Source organism: Peromyscus maniculatus, chromosome 5 (genome assembly GCF_049852395.1).
Source record: "Peromyscus maniculatus bairdii isolate BWxNUB_F1_BW_parent chromosome 5, HU_Pman_BW_mat_3.1, whole genome shotgun sequence".
NCBI classification, from domain to species: Eukaryota; Metazoa; Chordata; class Mammalia; order Rodentia; family Cricetidae; genus Peromyscus; species Peromyscus maniculatus.
In genome coordinates, this window is record NC_134856.1 from 43,168,771 (window position 1) to 43,179,375 (window position 10,605).

At 49.1% G+C, this 10,605-nt stretch overlaps 1 long non-coding RNA gene across 2 annotated transcripts; it reads left to right on the forward strand.

Moving 5' to 3' along the window:
• The first annotated feature begins 2,585 nt into the window (after positions 1–2,585).
• On the forward strand, positions 2,586–9,954 carry LOC102907605 (uncharacterized). Of its 2 annotated transcripts, XR_006072223.2 has the most exons (4): positions 2,586–2,758; positions 3,524–3,664; positions 8,477–8,812; positions 8,973–9,954. It is a non-coding gene; the product is annotated as an uncharacterized LOC102907605 (long non-coding RNA). The 2 variants fall into 2 exon arrangements; XR_442683.4 differs by lacking the exon at positions 8,973–9,954 and having other exon boundaries at positions 2,592–2,758; positions 8,477–8,933.
• The last annotated feature ends 651 nt before the right edge of the window (positions 9,955–10,605 follow it).

The following is a 10,605-nucleotide window of genomic DNA, read 5'->3' on the forward strand; positions in this document are numbered from 1 at the left end:
GTCAGAGTCCTAGGAATAGTTATGAATTCTTCCCATTAGCAGATGATGTGGTGGTATCCCTAGGAATCTTGATATTCAAAAGTACTGCCAAAGTAGAATCTCAATCTCTCTCTCTCTCTCTCTCTCTCTCTCTCTCTCTCTCTCTCTCTCTCTCTCTCATATTCTTTTTAAGTACAAATAACGTGTAGTTTAAAAAGACATAGAGGAAGCCTTGGTAGAAGAGCCACAGAGAAGGTTAACCAATTAGGAAAGAGAAAAATCACTGGACCTGCAATTTCAGCTACTCAGGAGGCTGAGTCAGGAGCACTGAAAATTCAAGGCCTGTTTGAAACATGGACTGAATTCAAGACCAGCCCGAACAAATTGCTAGAACCTCTCTCCAAATAACAATAAAAAAGATTGAGTGTGAGTCTCAGAGGTGGGGTACACTGCCAAGGATATGCAAGGCTCTGAGTTTAATTCCCCATATAGAAAAGAAAAAAATCTAAGATGGAAAAAATTTACAGTGCTTTTGGGCGACAGGAGCAGGCTGAGTGAGATCACCCTTGTATCTGGATCTCTCAGGTCAATATCACGAAGATGCTAATTCTCGCCAAGTAAATGCATAAGTTTAATGCACTCTGAAAACTCCAACAAGCTTTGTTCCATGGAGTTGCTAAAATGCTATGGAAAATTAATGTGTTGAAACAGTCAGGGGAGAACCAAGACATAAAGGGGCATTGACCCTGCCACACATTAAGGAGAACTAAAGTCCAGGTGACCTCTGGAACATGGAAAGACATTGATAGACTGTTAGTTTTTGCCAACTTGATATGAACTAGGTTCCCCTGGGGAGAGGGAGCTTCAGTTGAAGAGTCGGCAAGCCTGTAGGACATTTTCTTGTTTAATGATTGATGTGGAAGGGCTCAGCCTATTGTGAGGGCTGCAACCCTTGGGCGGGTGATCCCGGGCTGTTTGGGAAGGCAAGTTGAGGAAGCCATGGAAGGCAAGCCAGTGAGCAGTATTCCTCCGTGTTCTCTGCTTCAGTTCCTGCCCTTGAGTTCTTGCCTTGGCTTCTTTTGGTTATGAACTGTAATCTGTAAGCTAAAAATAAACCCTTTACTCTCCAAGTTGGTTTTGGTCAGTGTCTTATCACAGCGACAGAAAGCAGACTATGACGATGAGCAGAGGGGTGGACCTGGGTGGTCTGTAGAGTGGTATAACGTGAACTGTTGGATTTGGGTCTCTGTGTTGTGGTTTGGGGTTAAGGGGAAGTTGGGTGAAGAGTGTGTGGAACCTTTATTACCTTCATCACTGTTTTGTGAGTCTGAACATTAAAAGAAAAAGTTAAAACCAAAGGGTAGATTCCCTTAGGCCTTACCCTAGAGATTCTGGCTAAGTAAATCTTGCCAACTCAGGATGATGGTCCTTTACAGCCTCCCTAGAAGCTGCCAGGATTCAGTCTTGGTGGTCATCCTGACTACATTAAGAACTAATCAGATGAATGAAATGCACCGGTGTGTCTGGGGGCACATCTTGAGAGGATTTACATTTGGGACAGTGGCTGGGGTAAGATGGGAAGGAATTGCTCCCACCAGGCAACAGGTAACCCAGTTACAAAAGAAGTCCCTAGGAAATGCATGGTGGGTGCATGTCTGAGGCTTCCCTCCCTCCCTCCCTCCCTCCCTTCCTTCCTTTCTTCCCTCCCTTCTGGCCTCCTTCCTTCCTTCCTTCCTTCCTTCCTTCCTTCCTTCCTTCCTTCCTTCCTTCCTTCCTTCCTCTCTCCCTCCCTCCTTCCTTTCTTCCTTCTTTCCTCCCTCCCTCCCTTCCTGCCTGCCTCCCTTTTTTATTTTTGTTTCTGGTTTTTGAGACAGGATCTCTCTATGTAGCCCTACGCTGTTCTGGAATTCCCTATGTAGACTAGGCTGGCTTTGAACAGAGATCCACCTGCCTCTGCCTCCTAAGTGCTGGGGTTAAAGGCCTGCACCACCACTGCCAGACTGAAGCACCCTTCCTTCTGAATGTATTCTATCCATTGCTGACTTCTTGGGTCTTTCAGCATGGACTCAATATACCAGCAACTCTTCAGGACTGTTCTGAGCTATTCTAGTACCCTGTCTGGGACTTGAACTGATCATGTTCTTTGCTTCCTTGGTGGAGCACTGTTGACTACCTATTACCGCCATGTAAGGCAATCTAATAAATCCCCATACATGTTCTATTCCTCTAGATAACCCTGAGAGGATGAGTAATTTTGTAAGATTCTGTCTTAAGAAGTGCATTCATGTTAACTTTGAAAACCCAAATGACCTTATGAATCAAAAACCCTCTTGATTGAACTGATTCTTCATATCAATTGATATCCATTCCAACCATACTTGGAATAAATTTGGTAATTTTGGGTCACAGTTATTGTGACCAGTGTTGTGGGAATGAAAAAATTAAGACAGTTCTTGTGCCTAAAGAGTCTGTGGTTCACTGGCAAGCATTGGAAAATAACTCCAGTAAAGGACAGAGAATGGTCATGTCCCAATAGAGAGGGACCTGGCATGAGCTACTGGAGGGCAGAATGAGCAGTTGGTTTGTTGGAATGTTCCAAGAGTGAACAATCTAAAAGGCAGTTGGAAGGTGGCTATGAGCAGAGAGGGTCACAGTTGATATGAAGACAGTTGGAGAGAAGATAGGTTAAGGGATAGACGCTGGGATCATGAACAGAATAGGGGCGTTGGTCAAGGATGCTGGTTTGGGAAAGAGAAAAGCCCTGTATCTGCCAGACTTGGTAAGAGACACTGAGAATATTCTAGTTGCACAGGAGCCTACCACAATCTAGGGCAGGCCACTTCAGGCTCTTAGGAACTAGAGCAGCACAGCCATGATGCACTTGAACTTCTGGATGGCATGAACTTAATGCCTCAAGGGAGGGCTAAGGAAAAGCTTTCTGGGGCGCAGGAGAGTTAGAGGCTGGAAGTTGGGGCTGCTTGAGGTTCAGGGGGAGATAGATGTGCACGTGGTTATAGCCCACTGACCTTAGGGAAGGTGGGCCTGCTGGTCAAAGAAGACTCAGCCAGTTAAGATTCGCTCCACCACTATCTGAGGATGAGTTCCAGAGGGAGAAAAGATACCCTGAGGGTAACGGAGTCCTGGGAAGTCTCGGGTTGAAGGCTGTAGGAGAAGAGAGATGCTTAAGCTGGCATCTACTTCAGGTTTACCTTTGTGCTTAAGTACAAGTTCTGTGCCTGTGAGCTTTTTCCTTTTTTAATTTTCTTTCTTCTTTCCTTCCTTCCTCCCTCCCTTCCTCCCTTTTTCTTTTGAGACAAAGTCTCATACAGCCCTGGCTAGCCTCTAACTCTCTCTGTGGCCAATAATAACATTGATTTTCAGCTCTCCCTTCTGCCTCCCTAGTACCCTATAGGGTTAGCTTTGTGTTTCTTACCTCTGAAGCGGGAAAACACTAACACCTAAGCCTCACTGCTGGGTGAGATGGGTTCCTGTGTCTGGGGCTGTGATACAGAAAAGGCACTCAACCAATGTTATCATTAACAAGGGGCAAGAGGAAGCTGAAGGGGCACCCCAAGGAGCCGCAGAGAATACCACGATGCCGCAGAGTCACTGAAGCCCTGTCTGGGAAGGGAAGGGTTCGAGTAGAGAGGAGTCATCGTGGCTTTGTGCACCTGCTGAATGCCAGGTATGTAGCATGCATGGTCACAGACAGTTCTTACCATAGCTTGAGGGGGATTTTCTGTCACCATCCCCACTCTACCATCTCACAGACTTGTGGACCGGAGAAGGCGGTTTGGTTTCATTGTCTAGTGTGGCTACAGGCGACCCTTGACCTAAAGGCTGATTTCCCTCTGAGATAGTCATTTGCAGGGCCCTTTTCAGAGGCCGATGCTGGCCTGAACAGAGATGAACAGACTCTGAGCTGCAGCCTCTGTGAGCTTCCAGGGTGAGGGTGCCTCTATCCTCTCCTGCCACCGCACAGCACCCAATCAAGGACAGAACCAACACCAGAAGGCCGTTCAAAGGCCCAGACTCCCCATGTCCCCAAACTAAACATTTTCTTGGTCTCCCCATGGCCTCTGGGAAGCCCAGGGTGTGAGTGGCTCTCTGTGTCTGCTCTGAGCCTCCATCCCATCCCAAACTTCGGCTCTCACTGCTGCCTGGTCCTTAATCTGGTACGTTGGTCACACTGATTCCTTTCCTGCCTTTAGTACTTAATACCACCCAGCCATCTTGTTCTTTAGGTCTCCTTCACGGGCCACTGAAACCTAACCCAGCCGCACAAATCCAACCTGCTGGGCAGTCATTCACGTTCCACAGCATGCGGATTCTTTTCTCTCTTTCCCTAGCTGTCAGGGTGTTTTCCTAGCATGGGTCCAGGTGAGAGGCTATACTTAGGCAAAATCACATGTGCCTGGCCTGAGTTATATAAGATTACACAAGCTCTTCAGGCCAGGAGAGTAGCTTAGCCTTCTTTGGACTTTCCGAGGGGCATAGGACAATGGCTCAGGGAATTTCCAAGACTCCATTGCGCTTTTGGCACCACTTAATGATATCCTGTGCCTGGTCCCAGCTCTGAGGCTTCTAAGGGAGGGAAAGTAGCATGGGCATGGGAAGCCAGGGCGCTCGTATGATGCTCGTACCTTCCTTTCACTTTGCTTCGATGTCTGCATCTGTTAACTGTCAGCAAAGTGCATAGCCAGATGCCCAAATGCCTTTTTGGTAACAAGAACAGAGGTTCTTCCAACTTTAATGGGCACGGGAATCCCCTGGAGAATCTGTTAAAATGTGGACTTTTAACTCAGGTTTTGGATGGGTCTTGAGAGTTCAAGTTGTATATGTGTGTAGGTCAGAGGTCCACGTCAGGCATCTTGCTCAGTCACTCTCCACCTTGCTTCTGAGGCAGCTGCCCTCACTGAATCTCGAGCTCACCAACTGGGCTTCCTCAGTTCTGGGGGTGCAGGCTTGCACCACCATGCCCATGACCTTTGCATGTGTTGGGGATCCAAACACAGGTTCGTATGCTTGTACACCTGAGCTAGCTCCCCAGCCTGAAAGCTTGCACTTCTAACCAGTTTTCGTGATCTGGGCTTGGAGCTACAGAGGTTCAGCTCTGGGTTCTCAGCCCTACTGAAGACTCAGAATGGTCTGGCAGGGGGCTTCCCCACTCACTTCCTTCTTTTCCTGCTTCAATGATGTAAACACTGTATTTGTGTGTGTGTGTGTGTGTGTGTGTGTGTGTGTGTGTGTGTGTGTGCGCGTGCGCGTGCACAGATGGAAGCAGGCCACAGGTGCACGGTCAGGGGACGGTTTGCAGGAGTCAGTTCTCTTCTTCCACCGAAGGTTCCAGGGTTGAACTCGGGTCACCAAGCTTGGGTGGCAAGGGCTTTAGCACACCGCGCCATTTTCTTGCCTTTCCCCCTTTAGAAATCATGTCCCTGTTCTGTTCCCAACCTTTGCCTCACTTGATGGTTGGGGTCAGAGCACCCCAGCCATCCCCGCCTGATCACACCTGCCACTGTCCCGTGGACACTCCAGAGCCTCCTGTTGAAAGCCTTTGCTCTTAACTTCTCTTCCTCACCCCACGTAGACACAGCTGCCATTGCCCAGGGGGCTCACATCTCTTCTCCCCACCTCCCCTGAGCCGTCTTCAGGCACATCCCCTCCACACCTTTGCAGTCTCCCCGGGATGGCTTCCTTATCAGAGTTAAAAGGGGTAGTTTGGGCCTTGCAGAATCTCCCGCAGCAGATACAAAAGGGATGCCATCCATGTGTTAAGGTCCCCTGTCTAGATGACGTGGGAGTCAGGGACCCAATCATTGGTGGTGTTGAGGTGCAAGTACTGGGGGACATTGTAGGAATCCCACCAGACACAGACCTAGCCTAAAGGGAGATGTGGTGTGGCAGGGAGGGATGGGAAAATTCTGGAGGTGAAGAGGCACATGGTGAGTTAGGAGGTCTCTTAGTTTGATTTCTGTTGCTGTGATGAGCACCATGAACTTGGGGAAGAAGGGGGTTCCCGTGGCTTACACATTCCAATTACCATCCATCATTGAGGGAAGTCAGAGAAGGAACTCCTGGTGAGAACTGAAGTAGAGGCCATGGAGGAGTGCGGCTTACTGGCTTGATCCTTATGACGTGCTCAGCCTGCTTTCTTATACAACCCAGGACCACCTGCCCAGGGATGGCCCCACCCACCGTGGGCTGGACCCTTCTGTATCAATAAAGAAAATGCCCCAGCCGGGCGGTGGTGGCACACGCCTTTAATCCCAGCACTCGGGAGGCAGAGCCAGGCGGATCTCTGTGAGTTCGAGGCCAGCCTGGGCTACCAAGTGAGCTCCAGGAAAGGCGCAAAGCTACGCAGAGAAACCCTGTCTCGAAAAACAAAAATAAATAAATAAATAAATAAATAAATAAATAAATAAATAAATAAATAAATAAATAAATAAATAAATAAAATAAAATAAAAAAAATAAAGAAAATGTCCCATAAGGTAGCTGAGTCTGCTCCTTCCTCCCGAAGTGCACTGCCATGTTCATGTCCATTCTCATCCGCCTCCCTCTTCTCTTCAAAGCTGGGGGCCCTTGGGGGCCCAGGCACAAACAGACCCTCTTCCTTGTTTTTCTGTTCCAGCTCAGCATACCCTGATGGTCTGTGTTGTCAAATCTATTCCGTCACTGGTTGTTTGTCTGTTTGCTGTTATTGTTTTGGTTTGGTTGTCTGCCTCAGATTCTACACAGGGGGCTGAATGGTGCTTTCAGACACAGTCACTCCTGTCCCCATAGTACCATCCCTAGTGGCTGTCATACAGAAAGTCACCAGTGATGCACATATGTTTAGGAATGTGACCAGAGGACTATGGCATGATTTGTCCACCACCAGGGCTCCCAGGGCTTCAGAAGAGGTGGTCTATGGTGGAAGGACACTCTCCTTCAGATGCCTCCTCACTCCTGGAACCCATGCTACAGCTCTCTGAGAAGTCTCACATGCCTTGTATCCAAGATGTGACTTGTTCAGTTGCTAGCCAGCAGAGAGCACCCTGGTATCAGCTAGAGTTTCTCTGGTTTCTAGTCCTTTTCCTCTTGATAGGAATTGCTAGTCCTGGGGCTATCTGCAGGAACAGCGTGCTCTCTGGGGATATCTGCAGCACTAAGGCGGCCTCTCTCAGGGTCAAAGCGCAGTGGGATCTCTCTGTACAGCCCGCTGTCTGTGGGATATGGAAGGAGGAGGGGCTGCAGAAACAGAAGAGCCTGGGTCAAGAACACAGGTCTAGTTGTGGCCTCACCCTCCAACTGGCTGTGTGTCTTGACACACTCACTCACACCTGGGCTGCTCTCCCACCGACATAGGGCAGGGCTCACTCGTTCCAGTCTGTTGTAAGGTACAGACCGACCCCAAACCATCCTAAGCTGAGCTGCTTCTCTTTAGACTAGCAAGGGCCTTGGACAACTGTGTTGGGAGCTTCCTTCACCCTTAAGGGATCAGATCACAGGAACACGACCTCCTCCCGATATAGACGGAGGCCCTGAAGTGGGCGTTTCCCAGCCCCTTCCCAGAAGCCCCCTGTTGCTCAGCAACAGGGATGAAGCAGCCAGTCCAGGAGAGATCACTGCTTTCCCAGATAAGGACAGGGGGTGCTGCGCCTGTTAACTATCAAAAATGCACCAGACAGCGAGCTATGCTGGTTCTGGGTACACGACAGTCCCCTAGCAGTAGGAAATGCCTGGAGAAGGGGAAGGGCCGCACATCAGACAGGAGCAGGACTTGGCAAAGTGCTGCAAGCCCCGAGAGGCAGGAAGCTTAGCTTCACAATACTGAACTCATTTTAAAAACGGGGCTGCAGGCTGGAGAGACAGCTCACAGATGAAGAGCACTTACCAGCCTTTCAGAGGACCCAGGTTGGATCCCTAGCACGCACATGGTGGCTCACAAGCATCTGTAGCACCAGTTCGAATGTTTGGCATCTTCTTTGGGCCTCTATGGGCACTGCACGCATGTGGTGCATAGATGTAGGTGCACCTAACCCGCATATAAAACCAATCTAAAACCTATCTGTTCGTTTTCTTAAAGGTACACTTACCAGCTGATTGATTGTTGGTTGTGTGTACATGGGTGTGGCCATGTGCACATGCATGTGAAGACAGGCGTGGTGGTCAGAGCACAACCTATCAAGGGTTAGTCTTTCTTTCCACAGTGTGGGTCTTGGGGATTAAAATCAGGTCTTCGGGGCTGGCAGCAAGTGTCTTTATTGGTTGAGTCATCTTACCTGCCCCTAAATCAAATTTGAAAAAGTGGATCTGACAAGTATGTCCCATCTGGTGAATCTGATTGGATGTTGTTTTCTTTTTTAAAAAATTGCATTGCGTGTGTGTGTGTGTGTGTGTGTGTGTGTGTGTGTGTGTGTGTGATGGGGGGACAGGGTATGCTTGTGCCATGGTGTACATGTGGAGGCCAGAGGACAAATTGTAGGAGTTGATTATCTTCCTCTACCCTATAGGATCCCAGAACGGAAATGATGTCAACAGGCTTGGGAGCAGGCATCTTGATGCACCTTGACCCACCTCGCCACCTCGCCAGCCCAGTTATTTTCTGGAACCAGCAAACATTAGATTTGAATATATCACTAACCTATCAAAGAAACGTGCTTCTGAACACAGTTTGGATAAGTGCAGTTTCTTGATTGTCCCAGGCTTCCTGGGGATGAAAAGATGACGTGCCAGGTGGATCTCAATAGTGATGAGACTGAAGGAACGACCATCAAGATGTAAGGACAAGGCACACAGCTCTTTGGGTTGGCCCTCTCAAGCTCAGGACCAATTCCTGACGTGATAAGGTTTGTTCCTGCATGATCTGTAGTCTGCCTGGTCTATTGAGTAGAGCCTCCTGCCATGAAATAAAAGCAGAGAGAGGCCACGGGACCCCAGCAGCAGCTTGACTAAAGCAAAATGAGGAAACCTTGGGGCTGACGACTCCTTTCCTTTCATTATTTCTAGATAATATCAGGTTTTTGGCCTCGAGGGAGCACACACAGAATGAGGCCTGGTGACCTCTGAGCAGGCAAGTCAGGGATAGCAGATGAATCCTGGAGCTGGTTTGCTGATGGCACAAATCAGCCACCGATGCTGTTGATCTTGTCTGCTGGTGAGAGAGGGTAGAGGTGAGCAGGAGCTGATGGTGTCCCAGAGGCGCCATATTGGGAGCAGTGAAGGGGCCAGAGCTGGACCTGTGGACATCTGGACCTGTGGTAATCAGGGCAGTGACGAGTCTCAGGTGAGCAGCAAAGATTAATGCCTGGAATCCACTGCCATGGCATATCCCTGCACGTCTACCTGAACAAGAGTGCCCGTATTGACGTCTTTAGGCTCAGCATTCACACTTCATCTGTGTGAGCCAGCTAGAGAGCTGGATGAAGCCAGGGTGCCTGGGTTCCCGCTGCAGGGTCCACAAGTGGGCTTCAAATCCGGCGTTCCTGGAGAGACATTTCTGTGGCCTTGCCACTTACCAGCTGTGCCATCTTGGAAGCACTGTCTAAATCTCTGTACCCTAGTCCTCTTTTCCGTCATGTGGTGATAATGGTCCCAACTGGATACCTGGGAGGTTTAAATGAGGTCATGAGCAGGAGCGGTTCATTTGAACCAGGTTTCTTTTAGTTATGGAGGTTCTTTCCAAGTTGGACTACTTGGGGAAAAAAAATACCTGACCTTGATAGCTGAGCATTTGATAATTACAGGGACTCATGAAGGGACATGAGGGGCTGATGAGCCCCATTCCCAGAAATCCCTGGGGATCTTGGTGTCTTGTGCCTGCATTTCTAGAGTCTACACTGTTTGCTCCTGGCAACAGGGTCTACAACTTAGCTGAGACGTTCAGAGAGGTCCCGGCTCCTGCTGGACGCCTCAGGTGGGGTTCAAGGGCCTGTATTTAGGGCAGACCTCCTTAGTGTCAGCACTGTTGGCATTGGAACTGAATCCTTTGTGTGGGGTGGGGTGGGGTGGGGTGGGGTGGGGAGGCAGGCTGTCCTGTGCATTGTAGGATGATTGGCGGCATCCAGCCTCCACCCGTTAGATGCGGATTACCTTCCATCCATCTTGTCCCAGTTTTAACAATGGAAACCATCTTTAGACCTTGCTGAATGTCCCCTGCGAAGGGAGGAGAGTCACCCTGGTGGAGAATCACCGCATTTCTACGTTCCCTCTGGGGTGAACCTCTGTAGTTGGTTATAGCTGCTGCGTTGTTGTTTGTTGAGATTTCTTAATCTTGCTGATTCCAAACTATGTCTGTGCACTGACTGAAGGCGCCCATTCAGTCCTGGGAAAGGGTATTTTCCTAGTTGAAGGGCTGTAGACTCTCCGAATCCCAGCCCCATTTGGAACAAAGGACTGGGTCCTGATCGGGGCTGCTCAGTTCTTGTATGTATGTAGGTCCTGTTATTCAAACCTAAAGGCTTGGAAGGCTATGAAGTGCTACACAACTGTTTTGGGTCCTTCCCTTTTGAGTAACATATGAGTCATGATCAAACAGCGAATGCTGTATGGGGAGCAGCAGCTGGATCCTCTCGTACAGTGAATGTTGTTTTGTTTGACTACAAACCTGAGAGCGCCTGGTTCCTCCCTCAAGTAGGCACCA